This window comes from Polyodon spathula, chromosome 4, assembly GCF_017654505.1.
Source record: "Polyodon spathula isolate WHYD16114869_AA chromosome 4, ASM1765450v1, whole genome shotgun sequence".
Classification (NCBI taxonomy): Eukaryota; Metazoa; Chordata; class Actinopteri; order Acipenseriformes; family Polyodontidae; genus Polyodon; species Polyodon spathula.
The window spans coordinates 78,225,753-78,250,719 of record NC_054537.1 but is presented as its reverse complement, the minus strand read 5'-3'; the positions used below and the strand labels follow the sequence as shown (position 1 = coordinate 78,250,719).

At 33.8% G+C, this 24,967-nt stretch overlaps 1 protein-coding gene across 4 annotated transcripts in view; it reads right to left on the bottom strand.

Annotated features, from left to right (window-relative positions):
- LOC121314903 (zinc finger transcription factor Trps1-like) overlaps nt 1-24,967 on the bottom strand; it is a 132,518-nt gene that overhangs the window by 32,494 nt on the left and 75,057 nt on the right. The gene's annotated exons all lie outside the window — the stretch shown is intronic.

Genomic DNA, 24,967 nt, shown 5'->3' with positions numbered 1-24,967 from the left:
ATTATTATTATTATTATTATTATTATTTTAAGAATAAAGACCTCTAAGTCAAACTCAAGTGTGGAATTTTTGTTTGACCCTAGGGTGTACCAGTCCATCTTAGCACTGACCCCAAACTGAAGCCAGGGCAGTTCGTTACTAGTGAGATGGCATATGTAGTTCATAATTAAACAATAGTTTTACTTTGTCATTGTTACTTACATCAATTTTCTTCTTGATAAAGAGTGCCTTGACATTTTTCTTTTTGTTCAACCTGATATTCAAATGGCTAAAGATTTTAAAGTTATATATACATAGTGAGATAAGAGACCATGTTCTGAAAACCACTGTATACTATGTAGCTATAACAGGTCAACATTACGGTTACTTTTACGTGTGAGCAGTCTTTAGTGTCTGTGTTGCTACAAGTACAATACAGCTGCAATTCAGTGAATGAGAGGTAACTTGAACAAAGCAGTTTTCCATATTCTGTATTGCCTCATCTGATGACCACACTTAAAACTGCTGCCACGTAACACCATACAAATGCATGGTATTGTCATTTGTTTATATTTAATGGGTTGTATTCTAAGCAGAATGAACTCTGTGTGGTGTGGTGGCCATGTGGGATTTTGCATAAAATGCTTAAACGACAACTCCTCATGAACCCTTTGGACGATACGTGAATCTTGGGTATATGTTATCTTTGTACTGTCCTCTAAAAAAAGTTATTCAGGAGAAGTTCCTACATGAACAAACATGGCCACCACTGTACCACTGTACCAGGCTTTTTAAACCAGAAGACAACGGAAACAATAAAACGTATAATACATGAGCTTTACAAGTCACACGAATACAATTTGTTTAAAAATCGGAATAAAATTATTTTTACGACTGAACTGTGGTAAAACAACAATCACAAATCCTCAATCTGTGCAACAAAGCCGCGGAAATAAACCTTTAAAAGACACATGAAGGGGGGTGGCGCAACTTTGGGCGCCTACAATTCATTGAATTAATTGTATTAGGTATAGACACAACTCTTCAGAATCGTTTGCTCCTTGAAATACAATTGTAACGGTGAAGATCAAACAGTTATTCACAGAGAATTCCCCCAAAATGTGGATATTTTAGTATAATCGTTGAAGGAGTATAGCTCGTGGACAAAGTCCGTTTGTTCTGCCAAACACACATCTTCTATAAGACGGGATTTATTGATATTCTTAATATTTATTATAAAGAGTTGTGTATTTGCACAACAACGTAGTTGTTCGGGCATGCGTAAACGAATATATTTTAAAATATATATTTTTGTATTATGTGTGCGCTTATTATTGCGAATTCTAACATTTCTGAAATAATAAAGTCTAAACAGTTTGAATACTTAAATTGGAACACTTGTGGACGCCGCATATACAGAACATGTACACATACTGTGTGTGTGTGCGTGTGATTCTAATATTAGGGAAAATATATATATCGACACTTTGCCTAAACCGAACCAGAAAAAAAAAAAAATATATATATATATATATATATATATATATATATATATGGGACTTTAACTGAAAGGGGATCCCCTACCACGTGCACGTTGGTCAAAAAATTTCTTTGAACAAACTATTTTAGGTAATTAAAAATACAGACAACTCTAAAGAACAGTAAATACACTTGAAAACACAGCCCTCTGAAAATCAGACATTTTAGTTCTTGGCGAATCATTGTATTGAATAAGCAATACAGACTTTCGAATGCAGTCTTTGTTCAGTAAAGACTGCATTCTAAAGTTCACCACAAGAGGGCCCCTTATGAACAAGAAAACTCGTAATTCCTGATAAAAATGATATTGCCTTACCCTGCAACATATACTGCTTAATACTATTATCACATCTAATAGTAAATCATATAATGTATTAAAAAAATAAATAAATAAATAGTGTGCCCACTTAATTTTTTTAAATATTTGCCATTTTTCCATAACATTACTGTGATCTCGGGCTGTACAGAAATTTGACAGCCGTGGTATTTAAAATATGCAGCTGAAAGTTCTACAGTGTGCAATGCACTCTGTCAGAACTAATCACAAGTAGTTATCACAATTAATAGTAAATCAACGTTTATAAAATACTATCCTACAAAAAACACACACTACAAAATGATGCTTTCCAATTAACAAAATGTTCATATGATTTCCGTTTTCACAAGTCTGAAACCACACATTGTTCTGCTGTAAAACGCCTGGAAGCGTTAAAGTTGCCTACAACTTCTAGTTATTAATTATTACAATTATTTGTTGTATTATATATTAAGGTAAGGCAGTTTTATTTTTGCGTTAAAAGTGCTCCCGGCTATAATGCTCTGCCAACCAGCTGTACAGAATTCCTGGGGAGAACCCTGCTACATGATAGTTTTGCAGTACTTTTTTACAAACCGATAATATTAAATTAAACTGACATGTTTGTTTTCATTGACTTCTAGTTTAATTAAATCAGTAACTATTAACGAATGTAAACCTTTTCCACATATCCCACTGCATCATATTATTTTAGGCATACAACTCAACCTTCAGTGAATAAAAGTTGGGACAGCAACAAAAGTTGGCATTCTAATAAACGGGAATAACGTATCTCTAAAACAAAATTATGTAGCCCATACAAAGCATAAAAAAAACTATCACTTGAAATCGATGAGTGTTTCAGAAAAAGTGTGTCAAGACAGGAGACAGAGTGAGGAGACAGGAATGAACTGAAATAACACTATGTAACACAATTTTTGTTCCTGGGTAGTAAGTGTTACTTCCTAGTTGCTTATGCCTCAAAAGTATAGAAAATTGCTATTATTCCCCACAGACTTTGCTTTTGTGACCAGGACAGTGATATTTCAAAATATCACTATTTCCAATGGGAAAATGGCAAATGTGTGTCTTTTCGTTCACACAAAGTCAGAAAAAAACAACATATGAATCTAAATTAACATGTATTTATACTAGAGTAATACAAAAATGACTACAAAAGATTTAGAAGTGAGTAGTTTTTCGAGATTTACGATTATACTCGAAAAACTACTCACTTCTAAATCTTTTATAGTCATTTTTGTATTACTTTAGTATAAATACATGTTAATTTGGATTCATATGTTGTTTTTTTCTGACTATGTGAACGAAAAGACACATATTTGCCCGTTTTCCCATTGGAAATAGTGATATTTTGAAATATCAACTGTCCTGGTCACAAAAGAAAAGACTGTGGGGAATAATAGCCATTTTCTATACTTTTGAGGCATAAGCAATTAAGAAATAACACTTACTACCCAGGAACACAAAAAAAAAAAAAAAAAAAAAAAAATTGTTACATGGTGTAATTAATATGCATGTTTTTGTTTTATTTTTTTTTTCTTAGCCTATAGTTATGGAACAGTGCATAGCACCTATGAATACATATTTGGGGTGCTCGGAGCCTATGTAAAATGCATATATGGCCTTACTCCATACTTATGATGTTTTTATTTAGGGATAAGATGTGAGGTTAATTTAGGCTTCTTGGTGCATCTAAATAACAAACCAATATTTGAACAAGATGTCATTTTGATGAATGAAGCAACTGCTTTGGGATAACGCTTTTAATTTTAAATATTGCACAGTTAATGACCTAAATATTTTGTATGTAAACAAATATTGTATCCTGATGTATTTGTACCCTTTAATTTGATCAAAGGATCCCTCAACATTCATAAGAATGAACATAGCTGAGATTCATTATAGATTCAATTTGTCTTGGATGCCCTGCAGAAAATTGAATAACTTAGTCCATTCCCAATTTCAACTCTTGTATTTAAGACTACCCTCTAGAAATTAAACATTGAGCTGAAACATAAAAAAAATATATGTCTGACATTTTTTCTAACAACCATTCTAATGACTTTTGCTTATTACAATAGTTACAGGGCATTATTAATTACCCTTACAAACCCCTAAATACTGTTCCTAAGGTCATTCAATTAACATTGCTACTGTAAATCTTGTGCAGAATGAAAGACAAAGATTACAATGCACACTGAAAAACTACTTAATTCAAAGTTTAGGAGAACATTCTAACAAATCTACTGGATTGGGAATTAAATGTAATACATGAACCAACTAATCAACAAACTTGAAAGATACTAATGAAGTTATTCAGCTGCTGGCTTACTATCATGCTGTATTGCCATGAGCGATACCATGAACCACAAGCGTATTATGACACATAAATGGCAGAAAAAGCATTGGTATTAATAAAATATGTCTGTCACACTCCATACTAGAGCAGGAATAAGAGGATTTTTAGGAATGATGCAAAATGCATGCCACAAATGCAGTTAAAATCATTGTCGCCACAAAGATCAATTAAAAACAGATGGAAAACATAGTTTTCAAACAACATCATTGTCTAATGAAAAGGACTACGCACCTTAATGTATTCCTACTTTCGTTAAATATTGTACAATGTTGTTACTTTTGGAAGAAATGTCAGAAGACACCAAGTTTACATATTATGCCAGCTTGAACCTATAAACTCAAATCTCTTATGATGTTAAAGAATAAAATGTTCTATTGCCTGTTGTCAAATTATAACCAAATAGCGTTGGTAGAAAAGCCACCTTGCTATAATTATAATGTTAATAATTTTCAATCTTTATCTAATGAACGACTTCTAATTTTTATCCATCTTAACATAAACATTACCAATTAAAATCATATGCAACACCTTGCTATTCTATGGGGGTGGAGTGGCGAATCACAATTCTCAAGCACAGTGTGATAATTTGTACAATTGTTCTTTCAGTTTCTCTTGAATGTGGCATTTCAAAAAGCAAACACCAGAGAGAAAACTATATGGTACTGTATTAAATATAGTTTCAGCAATGATGTAAAAAATTAAGTGTTGTTAATTTCCACACTTAAGACATTTTATGCCACTTTATCTTTGGAACCTTATATAGAATTTCATTAATCAAACAATTTCCAGTTGGTGAAGGACATATTATTAGCTGCACAGATACCAGGAGAAATCGATTTTTCTCTACTCTGGTTGTAATAACTGTCATGCCATTTATTGTGACTCTAAAACACCCTGAAGGCCAATATATTTGTTAAGCATCACACATACACAGATGCCTTGTTAACATCCACAACAAATCTCTCACAGAAAACAAATCTTAAGGCTTCAGAACCACTAAGTCACAGCCACCTCAACCCTAACAGCAGAAAGCAGTTTTCAGTTTTTTTTACCGATCTAACTGCCAGTAAGAGGTGTTTTGGCTATGTACCAAGAGTTCAATTTCATTTTCTTATTTCTTGAAATATATTCCTCTTGTAATGGCCTCCCTAGAATGAAAACCATCAAATTAAGCAAAGGCAGACATATCTGCTGATTCAATACAACCAGCCAGCATTAGCACGGTGTCTTTCCTGTCTTAAAAAAAAAAGAGGAGACAAAGAAAGAAAAATAAAATGCACCATGCTCACAAGAACAATATATTAGTTTGCCTTTTAAAGTTGCCTCTGTACGTTGCCTTGGATAAAGGCGTCTGCTAAATAAACAAATAATAAAATGAAAATGAGCTGTAATTATGGGTATGCGGCTACAGTATACTACGCAGACAGCAATGCCAAGTAACATCTGTTAATTACAAGCACTTTTCAAAAGGAACTGGGAAGCAAAGGCTATATGCACAGATTAAAAGCATTTTTTTTAAAAGCACCTTCTGCCTGTCTTTTATTGAGTGCACCATTTCTTTAATCAAAGTCACTTTAGTCACACACACACACACACACACATATATATATATATATATATAATGTGGGGTTTTGAAATACTTTATCCTTATTGGTCAAAATAGGTCACACGGGGTGTGAATATTACAGCCAGGAATGTTTCACTTAAAAAGTTAATGAACTAACCAAGAATCACAAGAATTATAATGAATCAAATAAAGAAAAACTCAGAGGTGTCATTTACTCCATCCTCAGAAATCATCAGTGCCCTGTGAATCTGAAAAAAATACATTAGTGAAATCTCTGCAGCCAGTGTCCCGAGGTTGTATTTATATCCTAGACGTCAAGAGCAAACTACGTTCTGAAGCAGTGTGGTATTCAAGAGAGCCCATGTTATATGATCAGGGGTTTTGTAGGCTCAGTAATTCAAGTTTTAAGTTGCAGAACGTACCAGTACGTTTGTACTCCCTGGAGACCAGAGAGCAGAGAATGTATCAGTTTGTTCATACTACTCAAAGGGTTAAACCAAGTTTTATAGTGGAGGGTTTCAGATGATTGGCAAATATCTTTTGGTATGCTATGGAATCCATTTTACCGTGTACTGGAACTAAATTTCCTGTGTCATTAGAGGAAAATAAGCCCCATAGAAGGATAATACCACCTCCATGCTTGACAGTAGGTATGGTGTTCTTTTCTTTGTACGCCTCACCAGACTTTCTACAAATGTAACGCCTATCAGCGTGACCAAATAGCTCGATCACTCCACAAAACCTTTGAACAGAAATCATATCCACCACTCAAATGCCCTTTTGCAAACTTTAAGCGATTGCCCTTGTGACTTTTTTCTAAGAGTGGCCTTTTCCTTGGCCTGCGTCCACTGAGACCTTCACCATGCAATACTCGACCTATGGTTGAAATGGAAACCCCAGTCCCACTTGCAGCCTATTCACTTTGAATATCTTAGGCAGTCAATCTCGGATTGTTATTAACCTTCCTCACAATTCTTCCACTTTCTTTCTTCCAGACCAAGGGAGAGTTGTGACAGTACCATGAGTCTTGTACTTCTTGATAAGGGAAACAATAGTTGAAATTGGAATACTCAAATGCTTGGAAATCTTACTGTATCCTTCTCCAGCTTTATGACAATAAATACGTTTCTGCCTATCACCTTCAGATACCTCTTTACATTATCATATTGAAATTTCTTTCACTTTGTAGACAACACTATCATAGCATCAAATGGCACGAATACTTTTGAATGACCATATTTGGAGTTTTGCAAAAAAAAAAAAAAAGGCTTAAATAACTGAAGACATCTATTTCTTGTATCTTTTTTCTCATCCACAAAAGCAAAACTTTTGCTACAAAAGATTTTTCCTAAAATTCTTTGTTTTCAAGAAATTCGTAGAAATTATATATTTCCATTGGGGTATGTAAACTTTTAACTACAGCTGTATGTAGCTGCACTACAATAATTATAACTGGATTTTTTTTTCTTTAAATTCATGAAAGTAGTCCTGAAAATTGCTGAACAATTTGATTTGATTCCCTTCGCTATTATAAAATGACCACAAATCTTGATCAATAAAATTAACCTCCAATATTTATTTTCAATTTCAGTACTTCTGCCAAAAAATATAAATGTACCACTACATATGTAAACAGAATATTTTATATGGTTTTAATATATATATTTTTTGTTGCCCAATCATAACGTTTTGAGTAAAAATGGCAGCTGTTGTTCACTTTACTTCAAGCTAATAAAGAACAACATTGTATTTTATGTTAAATAATCTATTAGATGTTGGTTTGCACTTACAGGAAACTTGATAACTACTGAAAATAACTTCTTATTTCCAACCTGTAAAAAAACTGAATTACAAAAAAAAAAAAAAAAAAAAAAAAGCCTAAGTAATGCTCATTAGGTTTAATGCTGTAATGTTTCACACTATTCTAGTAATAGAGCTGTTTTATTTGTGTTTATGAAAGTGTGAAAATCAAAGTCATCTGTAGCATTGTGTAATCGTGTGCCATCATAACAGAGGAAGAAAGAAAATCTTGACTGTATCAAAAGCAGACAGCAATTCCTTCCACAAAAAAGAAATACTCCTATCAGTCTCCTAAGAATTACTGCTTCCTGATTGATGTAAACGTAACCACAGCATGTGTTTCACACGCTGCGAAACACTTTTCTAAGCCTTTAAGTTATTTTTCATTAAGTATTAAGAAGAAGCTATCTCAAATACATGTTTACGGTTTTCAATGTATTTTTTGAAGAGAGCTAATGTTGTTTCTTTCACATTATTTGACTTGCACCTCCCCGTTAGGATATGTGGGCAAATAGCTCCATGTGGTTTTCCTAGTCTCAGAGAAAACCAAGGGAAAGAACACGCTCAGAAGCACAGAAATAAAAGGCTCTTTCTCTGGTTTGGGGGCTGTACCTAATACAGGAAATGAACACAAGCTTTCTGTATGCCATCCAGCTTCTGAATCAGCTGTTTCTTAAAACTGTCTTTATTTTTAATTGTAAAATTTGAATGCCAAAAGTTATATAAGAAAAGAGAAGGGTAGTTTGTCCAACTTTCTTTATTTCCCAAATCCTCAAACTTGAATTTCAAACCCTGACATTGTAACTACCATGTTATCATAGTTCAAGTAACAAATTAAATTAAATGAATTACCAGACAAAAAAAAAAGCCTCTCATTGCGTCTGGCCAGGCAGAGACCCAAAGTTAGTAATAAAGTGGTAAGCAGAAGACAGGAAATACTAGAGAAGTCAAACAATGTTATGACAATGCTTATAACTTTTATAGTCAGGCATGGCTGCACATCTGCACAACATCAAGCTCTGGCCAGGCTCACAGAAAGGAAACCATTTTTTACTTGGCAGTGAGCAGCTCCAGCCAGATGTTATCACTTTACCGATATCTTTTCAGCAAACAAAAAAAAGGGGGCAAACATACTTTTTAAAAAGGGAGGAAATGGGAGTCACTTGTTTGGAAGAAGTGGTACAATATATTAATACTGGCCTACAATTGATTTATCATGACTAAATCTTAGACACTTCCCAGACAATGGCATTTTCCCCCCCTTTGATGTGAGAAAGCCAGTGGTTTGTCTTCTCTACAGGAAACAGCCCTTATGTAGGGGCTGTAAAACAAGATGTGATTGGTGTTCCGAACACAGACCTTTTGAATGCTTGAATAAGACTAAATTGCCTGTAAAATTAGATAGTCACCTCACAGGTATTTAAATATATGAGATAGCATTTCCCTGGCTTTTTTATCTTTTTTTCTGTAGGGCATAGCTATATTATACGAATACTCGTTAGAACCAGGGGACCAGCCTGTCTTGTAGCTAAATAATTACAGCAGGCTGCCTTATAAAAATGTCATGATATAATTATCACTGCCGATTTATTTATTTTTTTGATGTTTAAACAATTTGTGACATGAATGGATCTGAAAAGCAATCATTCTCAATAATCTATCAGGCACAATTTTAAAAGACACAATCTGCTGTTTTTTTCTGAATCTGTTGTTAATCCTTTATTCTCTAAAACCTGCTTTGTTTGTCAGTATGGTATACAGGAAATCATTATCTTTTCAAACGATCTGGAACTGTAACAACACATTCATGTTTTTTAATAGATATTTCTGTTCAATTCAGTCAGCAATGTGTGTTAATAAATTAATATCCTACATTTTACACTGACATTGCTTGATTTATCATTTGAATTATATAAATCTGTAGTACCTTGGATTTCCTTATCTCTACTTTGTCAATACAAAAAATACAATTAGATTGTAAAGTATGTACTATTGTAACACTTATATTAGCGGATTGCCCTCCTGTAACAACCAAAATGCAATGTTGTTTTTTGAAAAGTATTATATACATTACTGACAAGTACACTGGTCCCTAGCAGTCTAGTCTGCTTTCCTCCATTTTCTCTGTTCAGAGTAATCATCCATGGAGACTAAAATAGTTATTTAACCCTTTGCTGCCTAATCAGAATTCCCATATTTGGACATGCACATGAACGTGTTTTATTGCTTGTTGTTTGGTAACCTTAAATCATAATTTAAAACCCAATATATTATTAGAAATGTCTGAAGTAGCTGTTTTTAATTTGTTAACTAGTGGAATATTTAAAAAAAAAAAAAAAATCTAAGCCACACACCCCATAAAAAAATTGAAAAATTATTAATAAAATATGTATTTTTTAATAACTGCTAATATCGACCACTTTCCCAGTTAGATAGAAAAAAATTATTTGGATATTACAGTTGCGAAATTTTATGAGGATTTCAAATAAAAACACAATTTTCAAATATTCTTTACCGTTGACAAGTTACAAAGGTTTGTCCGAACCATAGTCTGTATGTAAAAATGCCCCAAACAGCGCCACCTTATGGAGGTTGGCCGGACTAAACAAAATATAATAAGTACTTTGTCAAGTCTTATGCAAAACCTTTTACACTGAAAATATACAAATACATACAAGTGAAAATGCAGTTTTTTATTATTATTATTATTACAAGCATTTTTCTTACATTCACTAAAGTGCACGAAAAGCATTCTTTTTATTTTCAGCATACACTGTAAAATAAATAAGCATGCAGCAAACACTAGTCGTATTACTATATTATGATATGCAAACGTTATAGAAAAAAAGTTTGATACAACTACAAATACAAAAGTGTGAAATCATGCTATTTTATGTAAAGCAGAATAACGCAGCCTTCATGTTGCGACCACGGCAAGTAAAAACAAAAAAAAAAGTATATATTCATCAGGAGAAAAAAAAACACCGTCGATAGAAAAAAATAACTATATGACGATAAAGCAATACATGTAATACAAAGTAAATACAAAGAAATTTTGCATGTAAAATGCAAGTTATTGCACTCAGTGCAAGCAAATAATGTACCGTCAACAAACACAGACAGCTCGTCCATTTTCAAGCGTCTATGTAAAAAAAAAAGAAAACATATATATAAAACACAAAAACATGTAATATTACATATTGAATCGAAATACGTATTGAATTACAAGTTCAGGAGATAATTACCTTCAAAAACAGCCGTAGATGTAAAGCACGCGTTGCCTTCGTGCTGTGTTTACATGGAATATTTCAAACTTCATATGTAATGCGGATTCAAAGGTCGGCGCTGCCTTGTATATGACTTTCCTGAAGTGTATCATTAAAAATACACAGAGAAAAACATGGGTTTTTTGCTTCTAGGGCCTAGGTATACTCGATAACAAGCTTCAGAAAGACTTATTTGATTACCACGCGGCTTACTATTGCTGTGAGACATCACGGAAGACAGTGAGTTTTTTCGGTTTTCAGGCAACAAAATTAGAATGGTCTGGCGGCAAAGGCTTAAAAGAGTAAAGACACATCACATCTACATTATTTTGTTATATTTCAGACCTGTGGCATTTTTTCTCACTCACACATATCCACACATTCTTCCATATTCATTTATCAACCTTTATTAATCCATTTAAGAAACTCATACTAAAGTCAATGAAGTACTGTACTTTGACATAGTGTAGTACATATGCTGGCTCTGTTCATATTAACTAGGCTGACAGCATACTGAAACTATGATTTGCTTAATCTCACTTCAGTTCTTGGAATTAAGATAAATATACAGGCCAGTGTCATAAAAGTATCCAAATCCACTTTAATGAGCCAGCGTGTTGACATGTTCCTGGTTGTTTTATCTATTCCTGAGCACTTCTGGAACATGGTTTTTAACACATACCATCTGGATCCCTAGCATTCAGTCTCTGTTACTTCTTGCAATTTTAAGGCACATAAAACCCTTAAAAATGTGTTGGACTATTACTAATAAACTCAAATATATTTTTTCACTAGTGAGCCATTTTCAGAAAGAACACTCAATGACTTTAGTGTTACAGTTACTTTAACGAAGGTTATTCTAGTTTTCTTGGTAGATTCTGCAGGATGTCCTTGGGCGATATCACATAAATTATTTTATATAAATTTTATATTATTATTATTATTATTATTATTATTATTATTATTATTATTATTAACCAAGTAGCAACTAAACATATAAATCAAGTGTTTTGAGAAAAAAAATGATGTAATCAGAAACAGCAAATTTAGTTAAAAAGGCAAAACCACAGATCCACAAACCTTTACAATTATAATAAAATAAAATAAAATATCATATTTAATTTGACTTGGATATACAACATCTACTCTGAATATATAAGGGTGAGGGTCAGTAGCCCAGAGGTACTTTTAGGACTACCAGAACTATGAAACTGCCAATATAATGGAAAGAAGCCTCAACAATAATCCCTCCCCAAAGCCTGATGAACAGCCATTAAATTATGTACCATACATAGAAATCACTTTACAAAAGAGATACATTGTTTTTACAGACACTATAACATCTGGTTTAAGAAACAATTTTGTGGGGTGTGCCAAATAGCAGTTGAAAGCTATGAAATCAATATACAAAATTGTAGTTTACTTTCTGTCACTTAACTTGGGCTACAGGGAATATCAAGGACATCCTTTTGATGTACCACAACAAGGTACACTAGGGGCAGATGTGAACCTTGCTGTAAAGAAAGGATAAATATAATGTAAGGCCATTTGCATCCATAGATATACACACTATACACTAAAAAAGTATTGGCACTGAACCTTTTCTGTGTCTTTCTCCAGTTCCAGCTGGAATATGGTAAGTGATAATAAAAAATGTTGAAACATGTTTTCCTTTTGTTTTAAAGTAATCATTTTTGTAATACATCACTGGTTACTGGAAAATGCCTCACTGTTTTATTTCAAACATACGCCACCCACTCGATATATCGCGGATGTCAGGATCCAATATAAATCCGCTATATATCAAGGGCCGTGACACAGCGAGAGACCAACAGAAAAACAAATAGGCTAATAACAAATAGTGTACAACCACTACCTCATTTTAATCGGGAGCGTAAGGTCCCGTATAAATTCTCTATGCAACCCGCTTTCTCATTGTTTGTATAAAAAAGCTTTAATTCGTACCGCAGAGGGTAGCTGCTTCTCATCAACTTAAGTCTCCAATTAATTTCATGAGTCTTCCTCTCCTTTCTCAAATACACAAACCCACTCCACTGAAATAATCCATTCCCAACATAGGAGGCTTGTTGCTAGGGAGCTGACGTCACTATCCTGTGGCTTTTGCTAGTGCAATACTGCTACAATTGAACACCTTGTTGGCTAAATAAAAACCCTGTCAGCAAATAGATATTTAATTTGCTTTGTGTTATTGTGCAATGTGTGTGTATATGAGAAAAGTACAAGGCTTTGTTTTTAATTGTTTTTTATATTTTTGTTTGTGATGTGCAGTACGAAATAAAACAAAACAGTCATTCTAAGTGAACTTGCCTTTGTATAACGAAACATATGTACGTCGATAACTGCAACCAATGCATGAACGAAATTATTTTAACAATAGAGAGTCACTTGAAGTCCTACGTCATTTATGCCAACTCAGAACCGTTAATATGATCCAAACCCACAGTATAGCGAGGGCTGACATAACGAGCAGTCGGTATTTATGTTTCGTCAGCCACTGTAAGTTAAGAAAGCTTTCTTCTTTCAAATTTTGGTTCAGTATTTATTAACATGTATATGATTCTCACATTTTGCATATAAACCAGTAGATTTTGGTCAAATATAAATATATATATATATATATATATATATATATATATATATATATATATATATATATATATATATATATATACATATATATATATATATACACACACACACACACACACACACACACACATATACAGATATAGATAAACAATGTATGTCTAAATCACAGCACATGAACCAGTAAGCCTGGGATCCATCTTATCACGAAAGCATGTTGCCCGCTCACAGTTACAGTTGTAAAGGACTTCTCCAACACCAGAATGATGTTGGGCCTTGGTCAAATTTGACCATAAACAGTGGTTCATGCAGGACTAAGAAACTGCCTGAAATCCAAAGTAGCTGGAGAAGAAATCCCCATAACCTGTGGATGAAGCGGTGCATCATTTTCAAAGGGAGATAGTTATACTACACAAGCAGGAGTTCTGTGTTGAGGTAAAGCTGACACCAATTTCCATTGAATGTTAATTTTAATTCTACCCCAGTTTCTTCACATTTTCCAATTACACTTACCGATACTCATCGAAACAATTCTTTTCAACAGCTTTTAGTTTTATTTATTTTTATTTAGGAGTACCCAATTATTTTATTAGGGTTATTAAGGATTAAACCTTTAAAAATGGTAATGCATCAGTTTAGTGTATCATTAATCAGTTATATGAAAAAGAAACACAAAAACAGATTAATATTTGTACAGCACTGCTAATTTTTTTAATTAAGCTGACATTTCAAATCTCTTCTCAACTGTATGCATATATAGTTTTGTTAGTAGCACAAAGCAGTTGAATTACATGGTACGTCCCAAACAACCTTTTTGCACTGGAGTGACAGTTCCCTATAACAAGTGGGCTTTCTTCAATTGCTACAGTCATCAGTTTGTCAAAGTTACTTTTATTTGTATATTATTTTTCAAAGTGTACTATTACACAGCACTTGCTATGTTAAATCATTTATTTCAAAATCTAAAAAACATCATAACATCTGTTGAACATGTTCACAACCAAGACTTGGGATTTTAAAATTCAACTGCTGCTCTGTGTGCAGAATATTATACTTCAGAATTTGAAAATAAATCCTTACAAATCTCCTCATCACATCTCACTTGTATTACCTTATATCACTTTATTCTGTAATTTATTATGTACAATTATTCATCCTGCTCTAGCTGTTCTTGTCTTAGTACAAAAAACCAAGCCTGGACTCCCAAACATAAAACCATGTTAATACCTATTATTAAACCCTAAGATATCAAAGGATTTTAGATTGATGGCTTCAGACTTTGTGCACAACCAACATAAAAAGTACCATGCTACTATAAAAACAGTAAAAGTATGCCAAGGTGCACTATATTGCAGTTTGAGTATACACTTAGCAGACGACACTGTTAACCACTACAATATGGCAGCTATATTAGTTCACAGGTTAAAGTGAAGGGTACCCTTATATTTTGCCTAGTGAGTCAAAACATTTAAAATATGAAGTACAGGTGCCAAAAGGTCTATAGGATATGAGCAGTTGAAGATGCTTTGATGGTAGTGGATTTACAAAAACATAGGAAAGTTCCCCTCATATAAATTCTCCTTAATAAGAACTGTAGGTCAGAGCAACCTACCTTAACTGTAGTAAGATTCCACCAATCAGGTGTTAGTACTGTGAACTCAACAGAATAGATTAAAATACCCTAATAACCTCAGCTAAGAAATTACTATATTCAGTTGTATTATAATTGGATATCGGTTATAAAGATTTAGTTAAAAATGTAAGTGTTACATATAGATAAAGTTATGCATAAAAAGATATTAAGCCTTTTGTACCTTTTAAACAAAGTACAAAATCCATGTATTAGGTATGTATCCCTTTTAAAAATGTAACATTTTTATTAAAATATCATCCATATTATCAATGATCAAAACAAAAATAAAGAAAGAATTACTTCTCTTAAGCTTGCCTGCTGCTCTTTTAATGTTTTGTTATGTATTTCTGAAAACTCTATATAACATTAGAGTAACACATTTGTGCAGAGAGGAACCCTTAGGCTTTACGTCAACAACACGCTCTGTCCTTGATTCAGAGGGCTTCAGTACACCCTTTCGGTCCCTCTGTCAGGTCATATGCAATCACTGTGAATTATGTCTTCCCAGGACGAACATTAGAATTAAATGTTCCACTCAGATATCTTTTGAGAATCAAACTCATAATCTCCTGCGTTTATTGAAAAGCCTTTTTGAATCAAAGAGGCAGAAAAGATTTTAGTTATGCAAGCTTTAAATGATAGCACAGGCTGCCATCTTAAAGAAACAAGACCAAATTTGTTGGCACTAAATTATTAAAACATTTTTATATACGGACATGAAACTAACTTTAGATTAAAATGTATAACTCACAAGTGACCTGAAAGAAGGCAGAGTTTATTAACTGTTTTGTGCATTAAACTTTTATATTCTTCAAAAAGCAGCTAATGGTCTAATAGGCCACCAAATCTGTTTTTTTTTTTAAAGGTCTTAAGGAGAATCATTCTTTTGATTCGCTCATTACCTTTTAGCAAAATGCACACACCAAAGCATGTCAACTAGTTATATTGTTATAACTTAAAAAAAAAAAAAAAAAGAAAGTAAAACCTCTGAACTTTCCTAAAGCTTTGCGAGTGCTTGTGACCTTTCATGCATTTCTGATATTTTATTTCAGATTGCAAATGGATAGAGTTCTAATTAATCTTTAAAAGCCTCTTGGAGGTGCATGGTGACAGCTTCCTTTTTTTTTGTGATCAATTGTATATATTTTAGAAAAATAACAAATTTCTATAGCATCAGTTAACAAAGTTAACAAAGAGTCAAAAACACCTAGATAAACAAGAACAGTAACAACAAAAATAGAACAATATACCACAATAGATCAGAGCTCACACGTAAGGACCCAAATAAAAACACATTAGAAAAAAAAAAAAAAAACATTATGCTGGTAAGGACAGCTTCCATTTTAAAAAATAAACATGGTTCTATTTTTCATTACTGGAGGCAAATTCAACTCATGTTTACATTGCAGACAAGGTTGGTTTTTTATATATAAAAAAACACACAAATCCTTACAAAAACAAATCTTCAGCCTTTCGACTACCTGCTGCAGCTATAAACGTAGAGATTTCACTGCCTACAAATAACTGGTTGCTAAGGAAGAGATCTGGAGATTCAAGAAATACAGTAGTGTAATAAACTTGAACAATTTCACTACTTTGAAAATCTCAGGGTACATTCCCCTCATATTCTGCTAGACAAGGCTCAGCTTTGCACAAAGCAATAAGACATACAAATGAAGATTTTGACAACATTTGGTGTTGCTTCAGGGTCAGGCAACAGATCCATTACACAGAATCAGACTAAATGTGTATTTAAAGTGAATGAGCTGACTGACAGCCCCCAACAAGTATGGATATCAGAGTTAGCCAAATGTTTGACATGGCTGACAACTTGGTAATTTATAGCACATCTTCTAAACCCATTTCAGTTGTTGCTGGGGTTCCTTCAACCCTTTTTAAAATGATGATTCTGATTACTATGAGCGGCTCCAAGTTCTACTGCCCCAAAGCTGAGATGTACTGTTTTTTTTTTTCTGTAGCTCTGTTTAACTGTCTTTGCTTACAGAAAACCTTGTTGTTTGACCACTTGTCTGTGATTTATTTTTTTATTCAAGAAAACCACAACTGCTGTAGGTACCACATGATTCTATGCAAAACTATGGGTTTAACGGAGGGTTAGTCTCTTCTGTGGAATCTGGAACAACAGACAAATGGTCAAATAACAATGCATTCTCTCAGTAATGCAGAGACCTTTTAAAAGAAGACACTAAATGTGTCTCAGCATTAGAGAAAGAGAATTCAGAACCACTGAGAATTCAGATTTCAGAAGTCATTAACATGTACCATACTGCAATTTGAAGCTGTGTGATGTACTGCACAGTCTGGTTAATGCTGGCTCCATGGAACAAATATCAGATGTACTGTATTCAGAACCTTAATAGAACTGAATCCATAGATTAATCATCTAACTGATGGGTAATTGAGAGTGTTCTGAGCAGCTCATTTGAATGACTGAATCCTAACTTTTATAATATGAAGTTAATTCAGATAGCTGTAACACATCAAGACCGTATACTACTCGGTGGCCTAGCAGCACAGATTTTTTTTTTTCATTTTGCTGTTAGTAAGCTATTTTCTCAACACCTTTAATTTGTCAAGGCGGCATATAATAGCTGCATACTGTTGAAACTGTATTACAGTATATCTGCTGTCTACTGCTATGGATTGATGGGGAGTTTCCGTGTACTGTATTGAATAATAATTGAACCTCCAATGAAATTTGTGTCAGATATTAGCGTAGCTTTTGGCTCAAACCTCTACAGTACGTGGAGCTTATTAAAAATCAATGAGCAGATGACTTTGTTTTCTATAAAACATGAACAGAATTATGCATAATCTTAGCAGCACGAAAGGGTTTAGGCATTAACACAGATGGACAATCTGTTCTTGTAAAAAAAAAAAAAATCCCGATTGGTAATACATTCATCAATATTTCATCCACCTCCACGCACCCCCACACCAAGGACTTGCAATACTTTTGTACAGATATTTTATTTTATCAATACTTTTCAATACTTGATTAAGGTGTGCACCAGTTTAGATAGATAACAACATTATAATTGACATATGACAATAACTGATTTGTCTCCACACAAAACAGTTTTTTTCCATGTTTTAAATAATTAATTTGTCCACCTGTCATATATTTTTCATTAGAAATGTACAGAGGTGCCAACTAATTGGATGGCTTAGTTTCTGCAAAAACATTACCACTGGTTAATGGAGACCAGATCTATTTTGTAAACTCAATGGGAAAACATGGTTCTATATTTTAATTTCAGTAATAAAGGCTTTAAAGTCCATAGTACTGTGTATCACATAGTAGTCAGACAGTAGATTAAGCATTGCTTCTAACAGATTGGATATCAAACATACTGTGGCTTATGAAAAAGAAAGTTATAATTTTCATTGGGGAGAAAGACAGAAATGTACAGAAGTTTCATATAATGTAATCTGACATTTTCATTGTCTTCTTCTAATTATGTGGTACAGCTGAGGTACGCTGTTGTTCTCTCATTGCAGAAGATGTCATGCAAAGCAAATCCTAGAAATATGTAAGCTATATTGTAGGAGTTTTCTGGCATCTGTCATTCTCTGTTGTACTCATATATTTACCATGCATATGAACTATCCCTACAATTTTCTACCACATTAGAAATGATCACTGTGGTGTGTAACAGTAATTTTTGCCCATTCAGAAACTATGGCCAATGTTAGTTTGTAACCTTTGGAAATCCACTCACTTCAGAAATTAAACATTTTTGCTGGAATAGTTTGCAAGCTTGGTAATGATGGAGCACATGGATAAATAATAAGAAGAAAATGCAGATGATATATTGTATCCCTTTAACTATATTTTAAAAAATGGTATTGGACATCACAAGTTAATGTTAAAGCAGAAGGTGTGTGTTTCAGAACATTTATGACAATCTTCCAGTTGAAATTAGATATGTGTAAAGTATATTTTCACCTATGCTCTGGTTGGCTGGGGAGCTACATTATTAATACAGGAGGTCCTGTAGTGTGTGAAGTTCTGGAACAAGGGGGAGAAACAGGCTGCTGCAGTGCACTTTATTATTGTTCTCTGTGGTGGGGTGCCCTGCCCCTGTGCATATTTTTGTGTTTTATGTTGTATGTTATATGTATGTATATGTTCACTGAGTGTGAAGTTTATGTAGCACAGGTGATTTAAAGTGTTCATTTGTATTTAGGCACAGGGATTGCACAATCACTTCACATGCAGATTAAAGTGGGTATTTGTATGGGGGCACGGGGAGTACACAATTAGTTCACGTGCACTGTGTCTGCTCAATTGAATGACTTAACAAGCAATCAGGCCAGATACAGCTGCATAAAAGCGGCACACATCTTTCACTCGGGGTTGGGTGTTCGCAGTGGAGAACGGGAGAGAGAGGAGAAAGAATTTAAATCTAAAATATAACAATCACTACTTGTGCGGGAGGACATGCATGATACTTGTTTGGGTTCGTCCACTGTTTGTTTGTCTGTCTATTTTGGCCAGCATGCCGTTTTGTTTGCTCAGTGTTTCTGTTTTGTTTAAATAAATCTGCACAGCAGTGCTTTACTCATAATACTGTATTCTGGATTTCCTTCCGGGTCTGATGTCACCACGAAGCCAGCCTGTTCACATTCTCATAAACTAGTTTTGTTTGCTCACTGGACTCTGTATTTATGTCTACAGTACACATGCAACAGATGTCACTACCTACAGGCTGGACATTGAAACACTATTTGACTTTGTTAATGGTTAGAATGAATGGGCTTCCATTTAAACCCAAAAAACCCAAGGCTAAATAATAATAAAAAGTATTGCTGGAGGCACTTTTCTGAATGTGGTCTTTTGTAGATGTGTACAGACTTTTGTAATACTTTCTTATTAATGTTTTCTAGCATGGCCGCCCTTCTGGTTTGCAAGCCACCTTATGAAGAGCACATTTGTGATGTTGTTTGTACTACAGTTAACTAATATACTCCAACCTAAGCAGATTTCATTTGACTCCATATGATATCGGTACTGATGACTCCTTAACAGGTGTTTTATATTACCAAAGACAGATAAGAACGGATTATCCAAAATGTTTATAAAGGAATTTTTAAATACATGGTTGACCTTAAATGTGCCTTTGAAATATGGCACAAAAGCGCACATCATTATCTAACCCTGAACTGTCAGGCCACATTGTAACATTTCTTGAGTGTAACACAGCACTCTGATTGTCTGAACAAGAACAGCTTGTGGACACTCAATGCACCTTGCACTAAAAGGATTTGTGATGACACTGGAATGTCAAAATATTACCATTGTGGTACCATAAGTCTCATCTGAGTCTGTGGGTTTACTAACATGAGCTGTTCATGCAGCTAAGAGAAGAACAATGTATTTAACATGAGCCTGACTTCTCAAACTTCTAATATACCTAATTTGGGTTTGTTTGAAACCCAATACAGAGTATATGACTAGTTTGAATTTCAAGTGTTGCATTCTAGTTCATACTATACCATTGTTGCTGCTCAGCTAAGTACAGTACCATTGACGTGACACTGAACTGGCACTGCGCTACAGCAGGGGTTTTCAACTGGGGGTACATGTATTCCTGGGGGTATAGGGATGACTCAAATGCAAAAATAAAAATGAATCACATCTTGAATTGATTTTTTATGGTTCTTATATATTATTGCTAAACCACTGTTCATAAATGTTTCATTTTTGTTTAGCAGCTCAAACTGTTTGGAGAGCTCTGCACAGAGTGCTCAGTGCTGCTCACGAACTTTGCAGTTTTCAACTCATTGTATAATTGAATACCAATCAGTGAATCACAATATTTATATTTGTATAAAAAAAAATCTATCAATTTCTTACTTGAAAAAGAAAAATTAAGGGAAAAAACCAAAACCAAAAGTCTACAGAAAGTACAAAGCCACAGAAAGTTATACAGAGTTGCTTTGGATAATTGTAAGCTGGCTTTAATAAAAAACATATCATTGTTAGTTAGTATAGTTTTTTCTTGAGGTTAGTGTTTTTGATGTTGTAAACATTTTAAGTGGTACACATAATTATGCTGTGATGTGACGTAAATAGTGATGTAATAACATTTACAGTGCAGACTTGTCCTAAATAGTAAAACATAAAGCTGCAGATAGAAGGGTTCCCGCGAGTGTGAACTGCACAGCTGCAGGGTCGTGCAATCAGTCCTACACATGACTTACAGAGTGCACTGCAGTAGCAAAGCTCTATGGAAGGCCATCCAGGTCAAGAACATGTTATTTAGTACAGGCTTCAAATATTTAGTACACATTCTAATTTGACCTTTGTTACAATATATTAAAATGTATTTCTCTTTTGGAATATTAATAACTGGAAATACTAGTAATGCTCTAAGAAAATCCATTAAATACACAACAAATTAAAAGCGATACAAAATAATGTAATTCCATTTTTCAATTCTGAATTGTCATATATATATATTTTTTTTTAATAGGGAGGTTATAAATATTGATTAAAAAAAAACTAAGATGTATTCACAAATCCTCTAGTGGCAAAAATATGACTGTATACTTAAATCTGTAGTGTCCCATTTTTTACTTCATTAACTTGAAGACTAAACCAGGTTGATTTGTAATGTTCTACAATCCATATCAGAGAAAGAAAATGTTCCTTTAACAGCTAGTAGGGGATATATCTAAGCACTAATACGGTAAAACTGGACGCAAGTGAGTAATTTAGAAGTCACGGTAGTCAAGTGGGACTATCCACACCAGCAGCGAGCAACATCACTTTGAGAAAATTTCACATCGTTAAAATAGAACTTGTTTCTATTTTTTTTTCATTGTGCGACTGGAATTAAACTGACCAACCAGAAGCAAGGTTAACACCCTTGACACAAGTCAGACACACGCCTCAAAACAAGTTAATCATGGACGACGAAAAGCTAATTTATGAGGTGCAGCAGTATCCATTATTATATGATTGCAAATTGGACAACTACAAAGACATCCAGAAGACAGACAATGCCTGGGTGGCTTGCAGGTGGTGCATTTAGCAGCACCGAGACAGTTTCTTTCTGATTATGCAAGTTGCATAAAAATAGGTTTATTAATAAGCAAAAATAACCAGGAGCATGCACGCAGTCTACATATCCAGCATTCAAATGAAAAAATTTTGCTGGCTTTTAAAAATGACACAAAAAAGGTCCCGCATTCACACAACATGTAACCTTCTTTTAAGCTATGGCTTTTTTGTTTGTTTGTTTGTTTTTTTTGGTTTGGTTTTTTATGATGAATAAAGTTTTGTTCACAAAATGTTACTGTGGCACAAATCCGTAACAAAAAGAAAGTCTTTACGCATAAAGTAAAGTTTTGTGGAGATTCACCAACTATTCCTACTATTCTAGAAGTTGTAAAACAAAGCCAGCAATACGTTTGTATTCTGTGTGACACATCCCAACATTACCAAGCTCATATATAGTTTTGAAGATTATGAGCCATAATTATAAAGCTTTTTCTGTCAAGTTGACCGGACTGTTTTAAAAGGAAAATCTAAATAAAAGTAAATAATAATACATGTGGTGACCTGCGCACAATAACAGGAATAATAATAATAATAATAATAATAATAATAATAATAATAATAATGTTGCACTTTAAAATACTTTAAAAAGTTAATAAACAAAAAGGATCAAAGACAGAATTTGTAAAGAAACACAATTCAGATTGCAGTAAGTTGTATATATAAATGTATAACAATAAAATTATTTTGTTGAAAATATCAGTTCAACTATACTACTGTTGTCAGTTGCCTTCTGACAGCTGGAGATGTACCGGGCTTCAAATCAGACTACTGCTACTACTGGTACCATGATACTACAACTACAACTGTACAATTACAAGTAATGATAATAATGATAACAATAAAACTGTTGGCTATATAGGGATGTTCAATAACTCTGTTCATTAGATTTTACAAGTCCAACCTTTATTTTACAATGGAGTTGCCAGAGGTCAGGGTGGTAACCTTTTATCGAAACAAGACCTGTTTTGAAATGGAACAGCCCATCTCTAGTATGTCCAATATGAATGCATGGGAGGGGGCATGTATTTATTTCCAGTCTTTTGGATCGTTTCCAAGTCGCGTCTGGTGTGGATTGACATTCGCCGCTCTGTCCAGTGTGGATGCAGCCCAAGACTCTCAACTAAATGGGAGCAGCTGTTAAGACCAGTTTTTTTTTTTGTTTGTTTTTTTTTTAAATATGAAATGGATGTCTTATTTTACTAGATACTAATAGTGCTACAGCGCACACTACTACAAGTCTCTGGTGACTATTTTAAAGCATTGATGTCTAAACTGTTCCAATTTTTCCTGATAAAAGTAAAATAAAAATATTTTAAAAATATTTAAGGCATTTAAATTAAATCTGTTTTTTGGAGCTTTCAGAAGGAATGCTGAAAACTATGAAAAAAAAATATTTCAACAACTGCAGATATAGCTTCAAATAGTTATAATACACTTCAAAATAATACTTCAGTGTGAGTAGCAGTGACCCTTTTGTACATTCTTGTGCCAGCTTAACCAGCTTTCAGAACCAGCATGTGCATCAGCATAGGTGTCTGTGGTAATGTTTCACATATACTTATGGAAGAACAAATAATATGCATTTCTGATCATATGAAAATGCCACAACTTAAAATATATACATCTATATATCTCTGACTACAGTTATTGTAGAAAACTACTTGAAGCATGACAGTACAGTACTGTCAGGGTTTTGACTGTGAATCAGTAGTGTTTGCTAAGCACAGAATGTGCGAACATACTTGGGCATTGAAGTCTGGTAGCAAATACATTCACATATATACCATAGGGATTGAGCTATTTTATAATACCAAGAAGGACTTTGAAGAGAGCGTCTGGTTAACATCTTAAGGGGCCAACCAATGTTTCACAATTTAACATTGTTCCATTCGAGCATCTATTTTTTGTCAGTATGGAAAAATGATAGACCAGTGCAGTGCATAACATTTTTTGTTGAGCAATTTCGGAAATTGAATTCAAATCTCCTAAATAATGGGGTTAGAAAATACATTTCTGATTTGCAAAAGCTTTCTTTGTCTGAACAACGTGTCTATTTTTTTCAATAAAGCAATACGGAAACCAGACTATGAATTCTGTCTCCACCATAATGGTGCAGATTCCTTTTTTTTATGACGTAATGCTTGTATTGATGCCTGTTACATCTCATTAGAAAGAAGCTCTATAGTTTGATTAAACAAAGCCATAGCTTTTGCTGCAGCACTTCATTCTTCACTACTATAGTAAACAATGTCACTGTGAACTCTGGTTTCGATGGCAACAGAAGCTTATTCTTCTTTCCTTTCGTGGCAGCTCCCCTCTCCCATGGCTTGAATTAGTTTACAAAGCAAAATACTCTCCAAGACCTTTTCCGAGCCAATATCCTTCCAGCTAATCTGCTAATAGGAAATAATCTACAGCTAATACACACATTCCAGTGCAGAAGAGTGTTTTCTTAATACTTTCTTTTATGGGCCCTCTTCCAAAGCAAGCAGGGCAGAGAATAGAAAACAGACATTAACAAAGAGATAGCAGTATTACCTGGCTGTTGTAACTCCCTAAAAACTTGCTGAAACTGGATTCAGAAGCTGCTATGAATGATACAGAAGGAGTGGTTCCTTATACACTGTAGGCTAAAAAAGCCTAAATTATAAAATATGTCAAAGTGTTTTTTTTCCTAAACATCAATGCTAGAATGTCTATACTTTGGCAGTAATCCATATTGCAAGTAATGTTTCAGTAATGTTTTTTTTTTTTTTTCTAGTACAGTTACATTGTCAACTTAGAGCTAACATTCAGTACAGAATGCTATCA